The sequence below is a fragment of the Boleophthalmus pectinirostris genome, unplaced genomic scaffold (genome assembly GCF_026225935.1).
Source record: "Boleophthalmus pectinirostris isolate CB_2022bp ecotype Guang Dong unplaced genomic scaffold, ASM2622593v1 HiC_scaffold_2, whole genome shotgun sequence".
NCBI lineage: Eukaryota > Metazoa > Chordata > Actinopteri > Gobiiformes > Gobiidae > Boleophthalmus > Boleophthalmus pectinirostris.
Window position 1 is genome coordinate 24,916,092 of NW_026571152.1, and position 17,037 is coordinate 24,933,128.

At 42.0% G+C, this 17,037-nt stretch overlaps 1 protein-coding gene and 1 pseudogene across 3 annotated transcripts in view; one reads left to right on the forward strand and one right to left on the reverse strand.

Annotated features, from left to right (window-relative positions):
- Positions 1-3,709, reverse strand: part of ppfibp2b (PPFIA binding protein 2b) — a 62,278-nt gene extending 58,569 nt beyond the window's left edge. For all 3 annotated transcript variants that reach the window (XM_055155208.1, XM_055155207.1, XM_055155206.1), the window contains exon 1: positions 3,527-3,709. The gene's annotated coding sequence lies outside the window, so the exon portion shown is untranslated. The remainder of the gene's footprint in view (positions 1-3,526) is intronic.
- Positions 3,710-14,428: 10,719 nt separating this feature from the next.
- LOC129409653 (5S ribosomal RNA) lies at positions 14,429-14,546 on the forward strand (annotated as a pseudogene).
- Positions 14,547-17,037: the final 2,491 nt, after the last annotated feature.

Consider the following 17,037-nt stretch of genomic DNA (forward strand, 5'->3'; position numbering starts at 1 on the left):
AGTGCAGTGAGCAGGTTATGTTCACAGTTTAGAATTTGTGGATTGGGGACAGGGGTCTATAAAACTCTATGGGAGGTTCAGCGTTTTTGGAAGAACTATTTTGGAAGAACTAACTTATGATACACAAATGTTGAATCTTATAATTATTTATTGAGGATTGGCTCAACAAACACGCAATATTAAATTTATAGCTGAAGGTCCTTTCAGCTGACAACAATTAACAATGGCGCAACATTCTGAAGCTACTGTGAAACTATATTTAACTTTTATTTATACTAACATTAGGCCCAGTAATTACAGAGATATATATTTCCATCATCAAATTATATTTTATACTATAGGACATCTTCTCATGTGAACACTAGGGATGAGGCAATAAACTGTATTTTATATAATCGTGAAAATTGACAAGAAAGATAATAAATCTTAAATCACCAGAATGTGCAGAAAAATATACTTATTCATGATGTTTTATTTTTTTTTTAGATCATTGTTGTTTTTACTTTCATTAAAAAAGTACAACACTATAACAGTTGTTTAAATATGGAACCTATTTATAATTAGGGCTGGGTATCATTAAGAAGTTGCCAATACGATACATACCTCCATACACAGGCCATGATACGATACATACCTCTATAATATATTTCAAATCGATTTGATATGGTTCAATAAAAAATAACTTCAAAATCATGGCTGTGAACCTAAAAGCCTTTGTTAAACCACTTCTTGTGCAAAGTGAATATGAAACACAAACATTTTACTCATCAAAACAGTGAAAATGTCAAATATGCTGCATAAACGAGTTTCCTTCCTCTGAACAAGCAACAAAACTGTAAGGCTTTAACAAAATAATTCAGTAAAATATACCAAAAAAATACTCTTAGCGATATATATCAATACAGCAGGCCACGCTATCAATACTGTGTCATCACATTAAATGATTAAATGATATATCAATATTTCAATATTTTTGCACACCCCTATTCATAATATTCAAATGATCAATATTCATATCCATTTTTTATCTGTCAGCAACTTTCATATTTATCGTTAATCTGAATTATTTTGGCCATGATAATCGTGACACCAAATTTCTATATCGTACCATAGTGAACACCGCCAATTCTTTCGCTTATTTTTCCCAGATGGTCAGGAATAGCCATAATTTGCTATTTACTATGAGTATAAATCTTTTCCAAACTGTAATTTCCTCTGTAGCAGCTGTAAAATATCACTCGATCACAGAGTTGAGCGCGTGAGCTATAAATGTCTGATCATTCATCTTTTTTACTAAAGTTGTAAAACTGCTGCACACCTGTTAAATAACTGCTTCTGCTGCGACTTGTGGCACTGTCCTGTTATCAGACTCATGCAGTTTATGAGATAGAGCCTGAGCATATTTTTACACTTATGACCAAATACACAGTCACCACTATAATTACTATATTGACTTACCATTATCATTTAAGTTCTTTCAAAAGGTGTGGAGATTTTTACTATTTTAATGTAATAAGGTAAGATTTCAGCTGTAGAGGGTAGAATAAATCACTTTTATTGCTAATTATTGGTTCATTCTGCTATTCATTTGTTGCAGTTCATATCTTTTAACGATACTGTATATCTAAAAATAGGTTTACTGGGATTACTTTGCTCTGTTGTTATTATGCCAGTGGTATAAAGTAGTTTCAGTACTATCGTTTATCTCAGTATATTGTGCTTCAAAATTTGTTATCATGACAGGCTTACAAATTCACATTGGTTACTATTTTTATACAGTGTCATATATGTCATCTTGGTCACATCTTGATGGCTACTAGTGCACTGTTTTGTATTTTTTGGGTGATAATGTGCTATACCTTTTTTCAGACATGTGTAAATCAGGATGTGTTTTTAGCAGCCGGACTGGGCACAATTTGCAGGTGCCTTGGACTGGAAAGTATCAATGAATTGGTTGAGAAATTTGTATTGTATTGCATCTTGTCAGTATGTTTTTCATAGTAACTGCCACTATTGGATTGATGTAGCATGTGAATGTGGTGTGACTGCTTTGTCTATTGTCTGTTGTACGTGTAGTGTGTTTGTGTCCATTGCTGCTCCAACAAAGGCTAATCTAATCTAACAAATAAAATACCTGCTGCTTCCACTCTCTTTAGTTCACAAGAAGATATCCCCTAAGTAAAAAGGATGAATGGCAAAATTGTATTTTCATGAGAGATAGCAGAACATAGAATTGGACTCACTAAAAATAATGGTAACACTTTATAATAACAACATCTTAAAAATCTAACCCCTTAAAGCAGACATATTGTGCAAAATTGACTTTTCAGTGCCTTTAACAATGTTATAGTTGTTTCCCCTTCTCGTTTCCCCTCTCAAAGTTGTTTTTTGGAGTGATTCGTGCATGTTTAAACAATCTTTAATCACTTATTTTCAAAACGCTGTTATAAGATGCCAAATCAATCTTGCTTTACAAGGCAAATTAAGGTGTAGTTATTATAAAGTGGTATCAAAATAATTCACAATGTTCAATAAAAAAGGAAAACTTGCAGAATAAGTTATGAATGTTAACGCTTAAGTATTAGACAAAAATGTATGTTAATAATAATAAATATTAATAAAAGGGAATATAATCACAGATCCAACTACTAGCAGATCAGTTTGTGATGTGCACAGTGACAGAATAATCAGATAATGCAGTCAGTTGTGTACTGTATATCAGAGTGGGCGTATTCTTACAGTGAATGAGCAGCTGCCGGAGCCAAGGGGGGCCACACATCAGTCCCGATTCTCCCCATTACCACACACGCGCTCCCACCTCCCCCTCTCTTACTCACGCTGTCACAAAATCTAGATCTGCAATTACACAGCATGTGTCATTGCAACTCAACATCATTTCATAGCTGCAGGGTGAAGGTACGGCACTGAGCAGGCAGAGAGCCACCAGTTCACAACACAACTGCCCAGTTTGAACCCTGCAGCTTTCAGGATCTCCTTCACCAACAGACAAATGTTCAACCCATGCAAAAACAATCAGGCTGTATCAGTAAAAGGAAGAGTAGAGTGCAGAGTGGCAGAAATCAATAGAAGTCATTGCAAAAAGAAGTGATGACTTAACATTTATGCATGTGTTAAATTTAGTCAAGGGTGGAGATAGTTGCAACATTAAGTATTGGGACATAAAGATTCATAACATTCTTAAACATTACTTGAGTAAATGACTGAACATTAAATAAACTTTTCCAAAATTATTCAGTTAGTAGAAATGAAAAGATTGCACAGTTGATTTATATGTCAATCAAAATAGATTAATGACTATCGATGTTGTATACTAGTATAGTGGACTATTAACATCATGCCATATTATTTGGATATAAATTATGTTAACTGGGTATAATCAATTTATATACAATTCATAACACGTGTATCTGTTCTTTTGGGTTCAATTTATATAACAAGCTTATTAGTAGTTTGCTAGCATGGTGAAATAAGCGCGTGAAGGAGTTTGATCATTCAGTCTACTCACAGTTTGACTTCTCCGTAGCTTCCCTGTAATAATTCCGTCACAGAAAAATCCTAGAATAGTTACATGAGTTTTTCATTCACACATATTCACTGGCGTCCACATAAAGTCACTCACACACTGCTCCGACACGCGCAGACCCGTGGAGAGGAGTCGTCTGTGCGCGCGGAGCTGCTCCACACTCACCTGCCATGTGATAGTCGAGCTGCGTTTGGGGCGGGCCCGGAAACATGAAATTCACACATCTACAGTAACAACCTACCTAAAAACCCTGCGTGTTTTCAAAACATAAAAAATAACTATATGGTTGCATGTTGATTTTTTATTTAGTAACTGCTTGGTTGGATATCTGATATAAATGTATCGGTCGATTTCTCCGTTGAAGCCGTTAGCTTATTGAACATGTCACATGATTTTAAATAATTACGAGGTTACGTGAATGTCCCAAAATAGCCAAAGACACTGGGTAGAAGTTGGGCAGGAAATTAATGTTTTAAAATACACGCAAATAAACAATTAATCAAGTAACATAAGCTCACCTGAAGACAAATACCATTTCAAAAGTATTTATGGTGTAAGGCTTGTGCCTTGAAAGTCCCAACAAGCTTTATTTGTTGTCATTTTATTTAAAGTTAGAACGTTGACTTTTCCACACGACGATTTTTAGTTAAAGATGTCAAAGAAGTCAAAGATGAAAAGTGAAATAAACGAGAGGTGAATAGATAACCAAACGCAGCCATCTAGTGGTAAAACGAGGTATTACACAACCTGTGTCGACAACCTGTGTAATATCTAAAATCTGAAAGTTCCCTCATTTTAAAGTGAGGCTGTTTCTGAACCCCGAGGGACACAGACAAATGCTGGGCTCTTTGTGAAGCTGAAGTCTTGCAATTTTTGGTTCTGCTGTCTTATTTACTGTAATTATCATTGGGAACAAGCTGGACAGAGGAAGGGGATCTGATTTCAGATCCCGCCTGGATATCTTTTGGTAAATATAAATAGGAGTAATGCTGCTGTTGAGAGGTATGGACCTCACAAACTGGAGACTGAGAATTTGTGTGGTCTTGGCAATTCCTTTTTTTTACAACTGAAGCCAAGATTATGACATTTAGAGACCTCAAAGGTTTAAAAGTCCAGGTGGGATTAATATAATAGTCATATTGAGTCATATTGATTTGTGTTTAGAAGTAGTTTATGTTTTGAGTAGGTTACAGCTTTCTTTTCATACTTTCTATGCCTAGAAGCTTGTTAGTTTTATTTTATCAGGTGGGTGACAAAATAAAAAAATACAGAGAATATCAAATGTCCCTGGACAGGTATATAGAAATATAAAGGGTTTAAAATATCAAATATATGTGTGGTGTAAGGCATAAATCTGCCTGCGCATGCTCTGTACTCCTGAACCTGGTGCCTATATATAAGAGTGGATTCCCGCTTTGGTTGGGACTGTTCACTGCACAATAAAGAAGTCACAATGCTGGCCGTGTCCCCCAAAAAACTACCTGTCTGTCTCATTCCTCCTCACCCACTTGGTCTGCTACAGTAGTATAAGAAAACTGAGACATGGCGGCATGGTAGAAATACTTACTAACTGGCAGAAGCAAATACTGACAGTTAAAGCTTCTATATTATACAAAATTGACACTTGAGGTTGTGGTTCGTTTCATTCATTTCATTCACACATGTTTAAGTAACCCTTTATCATCAGTCTTCAAAGCTCTAAATGCTTTGTTCCACCGTGCGAGGTAAGTTTTCAAGTTAACAGCTACATTTTACCTATTGTTCAGTAGAGATTGGCAATTCCAGAGCTAAAATTATCCAAATGATTCTACTGAAAGTGTATGGAGTTTAAAAACACAGTGGAACACTCCCATGACATCACAAGGTGGTTTGGTGGAGTGTTTTCTGTTTGATAGAAGAATTCAGGCAAAATATGCAGGGTTTGCATTAAACATGAGTGAATGAAAGCAAACTCGACTCCAGGTATGCTTGTGATGAAGAAACAGCATTAACATCGATCAGAAAATGTCACAATATAGGCCCTTCAAACTTTGCCCATTGAACTGAATGTGTCGTAAATGGGTGGGTAACTGGTTTTACTGTTTGGAAATATGAACATGAAGCACGTTGTCTGATCAATTGCTTGATTCTTTGTGTACTTTAAACTTCTATATATGCAATTCAGTCTCAGCAACGAAAACATTTTTTTTCTTCTTTGTAGGTGTCACTGGAGGCAGCTGGACAATCCTATCCTGCATCATCACCTATCTTTTACTTCCTGTACAACTTTCAGCCCATTACAAACTCTGTATAAGGCTATATTTTGGCTCTAAAAATTGATGTACAACATTATTTTTGAAAATTTTTTGCTGCGGATATCATTGCATTAGCCCTGCCTCCTTATCTCACCATCAGACCCATGTTTGAAAGTACTGTATTTTTGTTGATGCTTTATTTTGAGTGACTCTTTATGGTTTTGCCACAGATCTTGCACAGATATAGTTCATTGCAGGAAGTTGTGTTTATGCTGTCAGTGTCTGTGTACATGTATGTGGCAATAGCAGCAGTACCATTTCCAAAAGCTTATGGGCAAGTAGCAGGTTTGGTGGTAAAACTGGGGGCAGCCGCTGGGAACCTCATAGCTACCTGGGGTAATTGTTCACCACATTTGCTTTTATATATGTTGGAGTCATTCTTGATTTAATGTATTTTGATAGATTTTTTTTTTTAACCATGACTGTGTTCTTCACTTTAAAGATTTTGCATTAAAATACAAAAGAGTGCTGCACGTGTTCTATGGACATTTTTACCCTCCCCCAAAAGTATATATAGAACTAAGTGTACCACTGTAGAGTAACGCTATTGCTGTAGCCTATACCTTTTAGCTTGTCTACTGTTACATCCACTCCCTGGAAATCAACTAGCTCAGCCTTAGTGTCTTGAGATGCTCACTGCTTCCTCTGTTCTGTTCTCTTCTTTTTCTCCTTCAGTTAGTGTTTGGTGAGAAATTATTTTATATTTATATCTACATTATGCCACATTTGAGTCTGCGTTCTCTTTTGTCTAGTCATTGCCATTCGTGGTGATCCTCTCCGGGATCTGGTGTCCTCCAGGTTCCTCTATGGACCCCTAAAATGGGGCAGTACAGTTGAATTTAGACAGTGGAGGTACTTGACGGCTGCACCAAACCTCTCCAAAGCAAACCAGAGGGAAAAAAATGAAAAGGCTACATACAAGTCAGTTTGAGTTTTTTATTGTACCAACTGAAATACTTGTTTCCGCTGCAGAGGAGGTCCTCCTCTTCCATCACTTCTGTCTGCTGCTCCACTATTGCGCAAATGCTCTTTCCTCCAGGGGGCAGTGTAATGCTCTGACTGTTCACACATGCAGCACCCAGACTAAAGCCCTGCAGGGATCCGACGCGAAACAGTGCGGCGCGGAACACATTTTGAAAAATCATTGTGGGAGGGGCGAGAGTAGGACTATACAACGCAGGAGCGGGCGGGTGGGATGATAAACTGCAGTCCCGCAAACTAAATATGAATGTAAAGAAAAAAATACAAATGGTGAATGTAAGCATATCATGCGTAATTTGTGCTGGATATTTCATTTGGCATTAATAAAAAAATTTAAAGAAGCCTAAATTTGTGTATGTGGTGTAATCTCGTGCACATTTTAGACCAAGGGTCCCCAACCACCGGGCCGGGGATTGAACCAAACCCCCCCCCATTACACCGTCCCCCCACCCGTACGTTGCGCGGACCGCCCCCCGCTCCGTAGGCCCCGCACGGACCGTCCCCCCCCCGTACGTCCCCCCGTCCCCCTCCCGTACGTCGCATGGATCGTACCCCCTCCTGTACATCGCGCAGACCGTACCCCCTCGAGTACTTTGCGCGGACCGTCCCCCCGCTCGTACGCCGCGTAGACCATCCTCCCATCTCGTATGTTGCGCAGACCGTCCCGTGTCGCAGTGTGACACCCCCCTCCGCGACTGATGGGACTGAAAATTCTGTCCCACGTGGACCTCTAACCCAGACCCCAGCCGGCACTGCATGCCGACTGTGGTCTGGAGCTCTGCATCAGTCAGATCAGATGTTTTTCTTTGGAAAAAAATGTCCACCCTCTTTACCCCTCCCCTTTCTGTAGGCTGTAGCGCTATAAGGATGAACCGGGGCAGTACTGAATACTGACTCTGGTCTGCTTAAAGAACAGACCCCTCCCCTCTCTGTCCTCTGTAGCGCTCCAGACAGACCTGGGCCAGTACTGATAATGACTCTGGTCTGCTTAAAGAGCTCTATATCAATACTTACCCCAATCTGATGTCCTCTGTCTTCCCCCTTTACCCCAGCCCTCTCTGTCCTCCATAGAGCCCAAGGCAGACCCAGACCAGTACTGAATACTGACTCTGGTCTGCTTAAAGAGCTCTCTATCAGTTTAACAGCAGCTCGGAGGTAACTGCTGTTGGATTGCGCCCTCTACTGGTTGTGGTGAGGGCCCAAGGGGGACCTGCTCCTGCGCTTTGTACACCTATACAGAGAAATAAAGACTTAGTGACCATGTGGTTAGGAGTGAGCAACACTGATGCAGATTAACGTAGCAGTGTTCATTTTCACAAGAAATTTTATTCAGTTTTAGTGTTTTTAGTTTCAGTCAAGAGTCAAATAATTCTTTTTAGTTTTTGTTTGTTTTAGTCAACACAAATCTAAATCTATTTACTCCACTCATTCATTCAACTTTTAGTCAACAGAAATACATAATTACTTTTAGTCAAAGAAAATATATGTAATTAGTCATAGTTTCAGTCTAAACCAGGACTAAACCACAGCTCAACCAGGTCTGATCTGGCTCTAAACCAGGAATAAACCTGCACTACAGGATGACTTATCCAGGACTAAACAATCTGAAACAGTTTTGTAAAATTATTATCCTCTTGAACAAACCTGGTTTGGTTTGGCTCCACTAGGCTCCTCTTCCTGCTTCTTGAGGTCTGAGTGCACAATCTGAAAAAGATCACATCTTGATTTTAGAACATTTTGACTGGTCAAGCACCACGGTGTGCTGTTGGAAGTCATACTGAACAATGTCATTTTTCTCTTGAAATCGTGGTGAATATCAGAGTCCTGTACAAACCTGTTTGGTGCGGTCAGATCTCCTTCCCTCTTCCTTTTGGGACAGTTCTCACTGAAGCCCATTAAATCCGGGATCAGGACCAGGATCAGGATATGACCAAATAACGATTGAAATATGATGAATGGAGGCTCCTAAAGAGAATGTGTAAAGTGTGTTTTTCATAAAAAACTGAAATATATTATTCTTCTTCTATTATTCTTCTGCTGTCTTTTTTGAGTCTGTCAATTCCAGATAACAATTAACAGTTATTATTAAAACATACCCCTCCTTGAACCATCATTTTATCATGGTGGAGGGGTTTGAGTGCCCAAATGATCACAGGAGCTATGTTGTCAGGGGCTTCATGGCCCTGCTAGGGTCACCCAAAGTAAACGGTCCTGGGGGACGAGTTAGACGAAGAACAGTTCAGAAGTCCCTGTATGATGAGTTCTTATCAGAGGCCAGTTACGTCGCCCGGAATGGCGGTACCGGGGCCCCACCCTGGAGCTAGGCCTGGGGTGGGTGCTCGAAGGTGAGCGTCTGGTGGCCGGGCCTTCCCCCACGAGGCCCGGCCGGGCACAGCCCTAACGAGCAACGTGCCAAACAGCAGTGCAGAGTATCCGGCCTTCTTGGAGTGCCTGGGAGGGGTACTAGACAGTGCACCAACCAGGGACTCCGTTGTTCTACTGGGGGACTTCAACGCCCACGTGGACAACGACAGTGACACTTGGAGAGGGGTGATTGAGAGGAACTGCCTCTCTGATCTGAACCCGAGCGGTGTTCTTTTATTGTACTTCTGTGCTAGTCACAGTTTGTCCATAACGAACACCATGTTCGAGCACAAGGGTGTCCATAAGTGCACGTGGCACCAGGACACCCTAACCGGAGGTCGATGATCGACTTTGTAGTCGTGTCATCTGACCTCTGGCCGCGTGTCTTGGACACTCGGATGAAGAGAGGAGCAGAGCTGTCAACTGATCACCACCTGGTTGTGAGTTGGGTTCGCTGGCGGAGGAGGAAGCCAGAAAGACCTGGCAGGCCCAAGCGTGTAGTAAGGGTCTGTTTGGAATGTCTGGTGGAGCCCTCTGTCAGAGGGACTTTCAACTCGCACCTTCGGGAGGACTTCTCTCAGATTCCGGGGGAGGCTGGGGACATGGAGTCTGAGTGGGCTTCATTCTCTGCCTCTATTGTTGATGCGGCCGCTCATAGCTGTGGGCGTAAGGTCTGTGGTGCCTGTCGCGCCGGCAATCCCCGAACCCGGTGGTGGACACCAGAAGTAAGGGATGCCGTCAGGCTGAAGAAGGAGTCCTATTGGGCCTTGTTGGCTTGTGGGACTCCTGAGGCAGCTGATGGGTACCGGTAGGCCAAGTGTGCTGCAGCTCGTGTGGTTGCAGAGGCAAAAACTTTGAGCTGGGAGGAGTTTGGGAAGTCCATGGAGGAGGACTATCAGATGGCCTCAAAGAGATACTGGCAAACCGTCCAGCGCCTCAGGAGGGGGAAGCAGTTCTTCACCAACACTGTTTACAGTGTGGGGGGAGAGCTGTTGACCTCGACTGGGGACATTGTCCTGCGGTGGAAAGAATACTTTGAGGATCTTCTCAATCCCACTGTCACGTCTTCCGAGGAGGAAGCAGAGGCTGGGGACTCGGAGGCGGACTCGTCCATCACCCTCACTGAAGTCACTGAGGTGGTTGGTACGCTCCTTGGTGGCAAGGCTCCAGGGCTGGCAAGGCTCCAGGGCTGGATGAGATCCGTCCCGAATATCTTAAGTCTCTGGATGTTGTGGAGCTGTCTTGGTTGACACGCCTCTTCAGCATTGCGTGGCGGTCGGGGACAGTGCCTCTGGACTGGCAAACCGGGGTGGTGGTCCCTCTGTATAAGAAGGGGGACCGGAGGGTGTGTTCCTAACTACAGGACAATCACACTTCTCAGCCTTCCCAGTAAGGTCTATGCCAGGGTACTGGAGAGGAGAATCTGGCCGATAGTCAAACCTCGGATCCAGGAGGAGCAGTGTGGTTTTCTTCCTAGTCGTGGAACACTTGACCAGCTCTACACTCTCCATCGGGTGCTCGAGGGTTCATGGGAGTTCGCCCAACCAGTCCACATGTGCTTTGTGGATCTGGAGAAGGCATTCGACCGTGTTCCTCGTGGTGTCCTATGGGGGGTGCTCTGAGAGTATGGGATCCGGGGCCCTTTGCTAAGGGCTGTCTGGTCCATGTATGACCAAAGCAGGAGCTGTGTTCGCATTGCCAGCAGTAAGTCAGACCTGTTCCCGGTGCATGTTGGACTCCGCCAGGGCTGCCCTTTGTCACCGGTTCTGTTCATTGTATTTATGGACAGAATTTCTAGGCGCAGTCAGGGGCCGGAGGGGGTTTGGATTGGGTACCTTTGGGGACCACAGAATCTCATCTCTGTTGTTCGCAGATGATGTTGCAGTGTGCACTGGGGCGGTTTGCAGCCGAGTGTGAAGCGGCTGGGATGAAGATCAGCTCTTCCAAATTCGAGGCCATGGTTCTCAACCGGAAAAAGGTGCTTGCCCTCTCCGGGTGGGTGGAGAGTCCCTGCCTCAAGTGGAGGAGTTCAAGTATCTCGGGCTTTAGCAGTAGTAGTTAAGGTTAACAGTGAACAGTTAAGTAAGTAGAGCTGAGAAGTGTTTGATACTTTTGAACAGTAAGTTTGAAGAATTATCTAGTTAGTAGTACTAGTAGTAGTTGTAGTAAAAGCAGCAGCAGCAGTAGTAGTAGTAGTAGTAGTAAACTAGTATTCAGTTGCTGAAGGAGTTCAGTGTTGCAGATGGCAAGATGGCAAGATGGCGGCGTGCACAGATGCAGCGGCCCGGAGCTCCTACTGTTTTTTAAGGGATGCTCCAAATGCAATTTCGTTGTTCTTCTATGACAATGACTAGAAGTTTAAATAAATAAATAAATAAATAAATACAATTTAAAAAAATAATTTTATAGTAATTTTGAATACAATTTTTTTAATAACTGTGTGGTTCATGTCATCAGAAATAAAGTTCCATCTATACATTTATGATAATACAAAAAAAATGTTATGTTTAATACCAATATATTGTACAGAAGGAGATAGTATTTGTAGTACTACATACATACTACACATACTAGCAGTAGTAATAATAATATTTCCCTTTTTCTCTACAGAAAGACATTCTGCAGATGCTCGGAGAACATGGCTCAGAGCACTATAACATTGTGCGCTGATTCAGTTCTTTCCACTTCAGGGGCACATACTGCCTGGAGTTTGAAAGGCTAAACGTCAGTTTGTACAAGTTCCTGAAACTGACGAAGAGGATGTCTCTGCTGCAGATCCGGCCCGTGCTCTTCCACGTCTGGACACACTGAGTAGTACTAGTAGCAGTAGTAGTTGTTGTAGACTACAACAACTACTACTTGTAGTACTAGTAGTAGTAATAGTAGTGTCAATTTTACACATGTGACAAATGCAGGGAACATGTTTTTCTATGAGAAATATTAAGGATAAATTTTATCATGATTCTTGTCAACACCTTTATTTTGTCTTAAAGAGGGAGAGGGAGCTTTCTACCATGTTATAACATCCCCTCATCAAAAACATGCCTGAAGAGATCTGTACATGTTTGAGTGATTTAGGGGTGTCTCACACACACTATTTGAGCCCTCTTACGCCACCAGTTTTTTATAAATATGCAAAAGCAACTTCACTAACTCAGAGTGATTTTGAGCAGGGAGCATGTTCATATGTTGTTTTCTACGGCTATAGATTTTCCAAAACAGTAAAATGTAACATGGTGATCTAAATGTGTTAGATGTTAGCAATTAATGCCCCATGAGGCAAATAAAGTTTGTTCTGGGAGTTGACGGGAAGTGAATGATAAATCAATCAATCAATCAAATAGATTTAAGTGCTAGGGTTAATGAGTTATTATTAGTATTTATTTGTATTAGTATTAGCTAATTGTTGAAATGCATTGCCTTGTAGTAAGTCATGGTTGTGGTGGTTCCTCTGTGCAGGTGGCGACAGCAGTCCAGTTCTTGAATGGTTTGGGTTTGATCCATGCAGACCTCAAGCCTGAAAACATCATATTGGTTGACCACGTATCCAGTTACCGGGTGAAGGTCATAGACTTTGGGTCGACTCACTCCTCCTCCTTTGTAAAGAAAGGAGATGTAGTGCAGACGGGTTGTTACAGTTAAGATACTTTATGCCTTATTTGGCCATAAATAAAAAAGAAAAGAACATTATACCAAATACACCGCATTATGAGAATTTTGCTGTGGGTGTTATATGAAAGATCTCATTAATACATATTACATTTGTACATATTGAAAGTGCTGTGTAGTTCTTCATATTAAAGTTGTTGCTTGTGTTCAGGGCTGCGGAGGTGCTGGTGGGGATGCGCTACAGTGAGGCGATTGAGATGTGGTCCTTGGGCTGTGTCGCCTTGGAGATGCTCTCAGGAAAAGTGCTGTTTCCTGGATGCAACATAAACGACATGGTACCAGTCACATACTTTACTGTACTCACTATAACTCATAGACCTGGTTAAGACTAGTCCCGGTTTAGTCCTGGTTTTGCTCTAGTTTAGACCAGATTTAGATCTGGAATTGTGCACAGTTATCTCTAATAAAAAGTTTTGTGTTGCAGCTGTGTCACATTGTACGAACGGTGCTGATTCCTCCAGATTCAGTCCTGAGGGCAGGGAAGTTCACGAACAAGTACTTCCACAAGATGACCACCAAAAGCACCATCGTCTGGAAACTCAGGGTTCAGCTGTATATTTTTATAATGTGAGGTTTGGGTCAGTTAGGTCTGATGATATGTAAACAATCACAGAGAATCATAGAGACAGTTAAATCTACCTGATTTTCAGTGTCTTAAAACAGAAAAAAAAACTAGTTAATTTTCCTTACTTACCTTGCAATGACTATACACCAACCAATAACTAACATGCTAGCCACGCACTTCCTGATCATCAGGCAAAAAAATGCTTTCTAATATAGAGTAGACAGTGTGCAGGAGACTTATTTTGACCTCAGAGCTGCTTATACAATATATCTGTACTGGGGACTTAATTATTTATAGATGTTTCACTATATATTTATATGGGTAACTTCAAAGTTTTCTCTGAATTATTGTATTGCCTGAACAAACCTTGTTCCGGCAATACAATGCCAGGGTTTAAATGTAAACTTGAAATTCTTTTTATTAAGTCATTTTTTTCTCTTTTTTTCAGTCGAACAAACGCTGTTATTTTGAGAGGACCATCAACCGCTTCTCTGCAGTTCACAGATGATGTTGTTGATGGTGCTGGCTTCATCAAGCCAGGACCTGCAACATGCACTGGGGCGGTTTACACCCAAGTGTGAAGCAGCTGGGATGAAGATCAGCTCCTCCAAATCCAAGGCCATGGTTCTCGAAAGCTGGCATGTCCTCTCTGGGTGGGTGGGGAGTCCCTGTGCAGGAGTTCAAGTATCTCGGGGTCTTGTTCACAAGTGAGGGGAGGATAGAGTGTGAGATTGACAGGTGGATCGGTGCAGCGTTGGCAGTGATGCAGTCACTGTATCGGACCGTTGTGGTGAAGAGGAAGCTGAGCCAAAAAGCAAAGCTCTCGATATCCCAGTCAATCTACGTTCCTACCCTCAACTATGGTTATGAGCTTTGGGTAATGACCGAAAGGACAAGATCGTGGATACAAGCGGTTGAAATGAGTTTCCTCCGCATGGTGGCTGGGCGCTCCCTTAGAGATGGGGTGAGGAGCTCAGTCACATTGGAGGAGCTTGGAGTAGATCTGCTGTTCCTTGTGGCCATACCGGCTTGTCAAAGCCTGATCCCGTCAGATCTCAGAAGCTAAGCAAGGCCAGGCCTGGTTAGTACTTGGATGGGAGACCGCTGGGAAAATCAGGAGCCACAGTGGGGCGTCAGTCACAAAAATTGTTGTGTCCTTAGGCATGGCACGTCACCCACATTGCCTAGTATGAAAGTGGTGTGATGGTGGTGGTCGGAGGGACCGATGGCACTGATTGGCATGGCAGCTGTGCTTCAGTCAGTCTGCCCCAAGGCAGCTGTGGCTGTGTGGCAATAGTAGCTCCCTACCACCGGGTATGGAGTGAATGAATAATGCTCTGTAAAGCGTCTTTCTGACAAATGTCTGAGAAATGTGCTATATAAATGAAAAAACTTACTTACGTAGAGAGGAGCCAGCTGAGGTTGCTCGGGCATCTGTTCCAGATGCCTCCTGGATGCCTCCCTGGAGAGGTGTTCTGGGCATTTCCCACTGGGAGGAGGCCCCAGGGAAGACCCAGGACACGCTAGAGGGACCATGTCTCTCGGCTGGCCTGGGAAAGCCTTGGGATCCCCCAAGAAGACCTGGAGGAAGTGTGTGTGTGGGGAGAGAAGTCTGGGAGTCCTTACTCAGGCTGCTGCCCCTGTGACCTAGCCCCGTATAAAGCGGAAGAAAATGGATGGCTAGATCTTGTATAGCTGCAGTTTCTCAGAGGAAGTTGTGTTTATGGTGTCTATGTAATTGTGGCTGTACTCATCATAAAGGCTTATGGGCAAGTAGCAGGCTTGGTGGTAACGCAGGGGGCAGCCGCTGGGAAGCTCATAGCTACCTGGGGTAACGTGTTACCATTGTTCACCACTTTTGCTTTTTTTTTTTATGTTGGAGACATTCTTTAATTTTATTTATTTTCATCACATTTTTACCAAACTGTAAAAGAGTGCCGCATGAGCTCCCTGATATTTTTGTTTTGCCTTCCCAAATACGCACATTAAACTAAAGTGTACCACTTTTGGATCTTCCTCTCCCTAAACTGCTCTGATACAGGATCTGCTGACCCTACCTGACCAGGCCTTCTGTTAAACTGCACTCAGACCTTTGACTGAGACACAAAGGCAACTGAGAAGTGCAGTATAAATGTTGCTGCAGCAAAACTTGAATTTCCCTCATCACCAATAAAGTATCACGCTAAGCTGTAACACATGAATCTATACCACTACGTCTTAGTGCAGGGATGGGCAATTATTTTTTCCATGGGGCCACATGAGAAACAGAAAATATTGTGGCAGGCTGGGCCAAAATGCTTAACTCAGTTCTGCATAATATTAATTGTACGCACACATATTCCTTCATTTTATATGTGAATTAAAAAAAAACACTTCTAAACAAAAAGCAATGCAGCTTTAGTCCCTGCATGAGGTAAAATTATAAAATATGTTTATTTTGTAATTCCAAATTAGTTTAAAGTGGTCGATCAAAGTCAACCAAAGAGCCGTATGTGGCACTGGAATGTACAGTGCCCAGGCCTGTCTTAGTGTTTTGAGAAGTCTACTGCTTCTTCTGTTCTTGCGTCAACTAACTTCTTAATATGAACGTAATTCTCAGTTGTTGTGTCCACTCATAAGAGAGCACTGATTGCTTAAAAAAGCTACAGGGGAATTATAAAATGTCAAAGACTTTTATCTTTGTTGCATGGTTTATAATGTCAATGATATATTTTTGGTTTATTTTGATATACTGTTCTTATATATCCCAGAACTAACAAAGTCCCTTTCTCTCGGCCACGTGATTTAAACTGAAGAGCAGCGGACTGCACACTGATTATGCCATGAGTATCCTATCGTCAAATTACATTCTCAAACACTGCCACATCAGCCTGTTCCTCCCTAAGATAGACATTAGTATTTTGAAGTGAACAAGGACTGTTTATCATGGTGTGAAGTTACTTTTGTTACTTTAAACGAGCCTACCCTTTAATTTAGTTTTTTCTGCATCAGATTTTTTTTCTCTGTAATTTTCAAAAATGTAGGCTACATTAGATTAGCCTTGATTGGTCTCAAAGGCTGCATATAATTTTCGACTGCTGTAAGTTATAGGCATGCAGTCTCTGGTTATAGGCTAGACTGGTCACCAGAGGGGGCACAAGTGTACTTTTGGTATGATTTGGCGTCTTTTTGCTTATACGAAAGGCTCCCACTTAAATACAGCTACATAAACTGATCATCCATTATAATCCTGCCCAACGTTGGTAAATAAACTGCCAACCTTCGTTAAGTATCTTCATGGGCGCGTATAAATGATAGATACGGTAAGGACATGCTTGTCACACTGAATGAACGAACTCTTACATAAGAAACACGTAATACCCTGTGTTTTGGCTCCATTGCTGATATTTAAGAATAGCAAAAGTAATATCAGACGTAGGTATCAGAATAGCCGACATGGTCTGGCTGCGTAGAGCATAATCAGGAGTGGGGCCAACTCCTGAGGAGCCAAAGCCACTGGACGTCTCGTAATGCAGTGTTCTCCACACGCTCATAAGCAGCTCGTACATTCCGCTCTGCCCCCCGCGCCATTGGTCCGCCCGCACGTCAGTCATATTTCCCCGCGGTGAACTTGCCTCTGA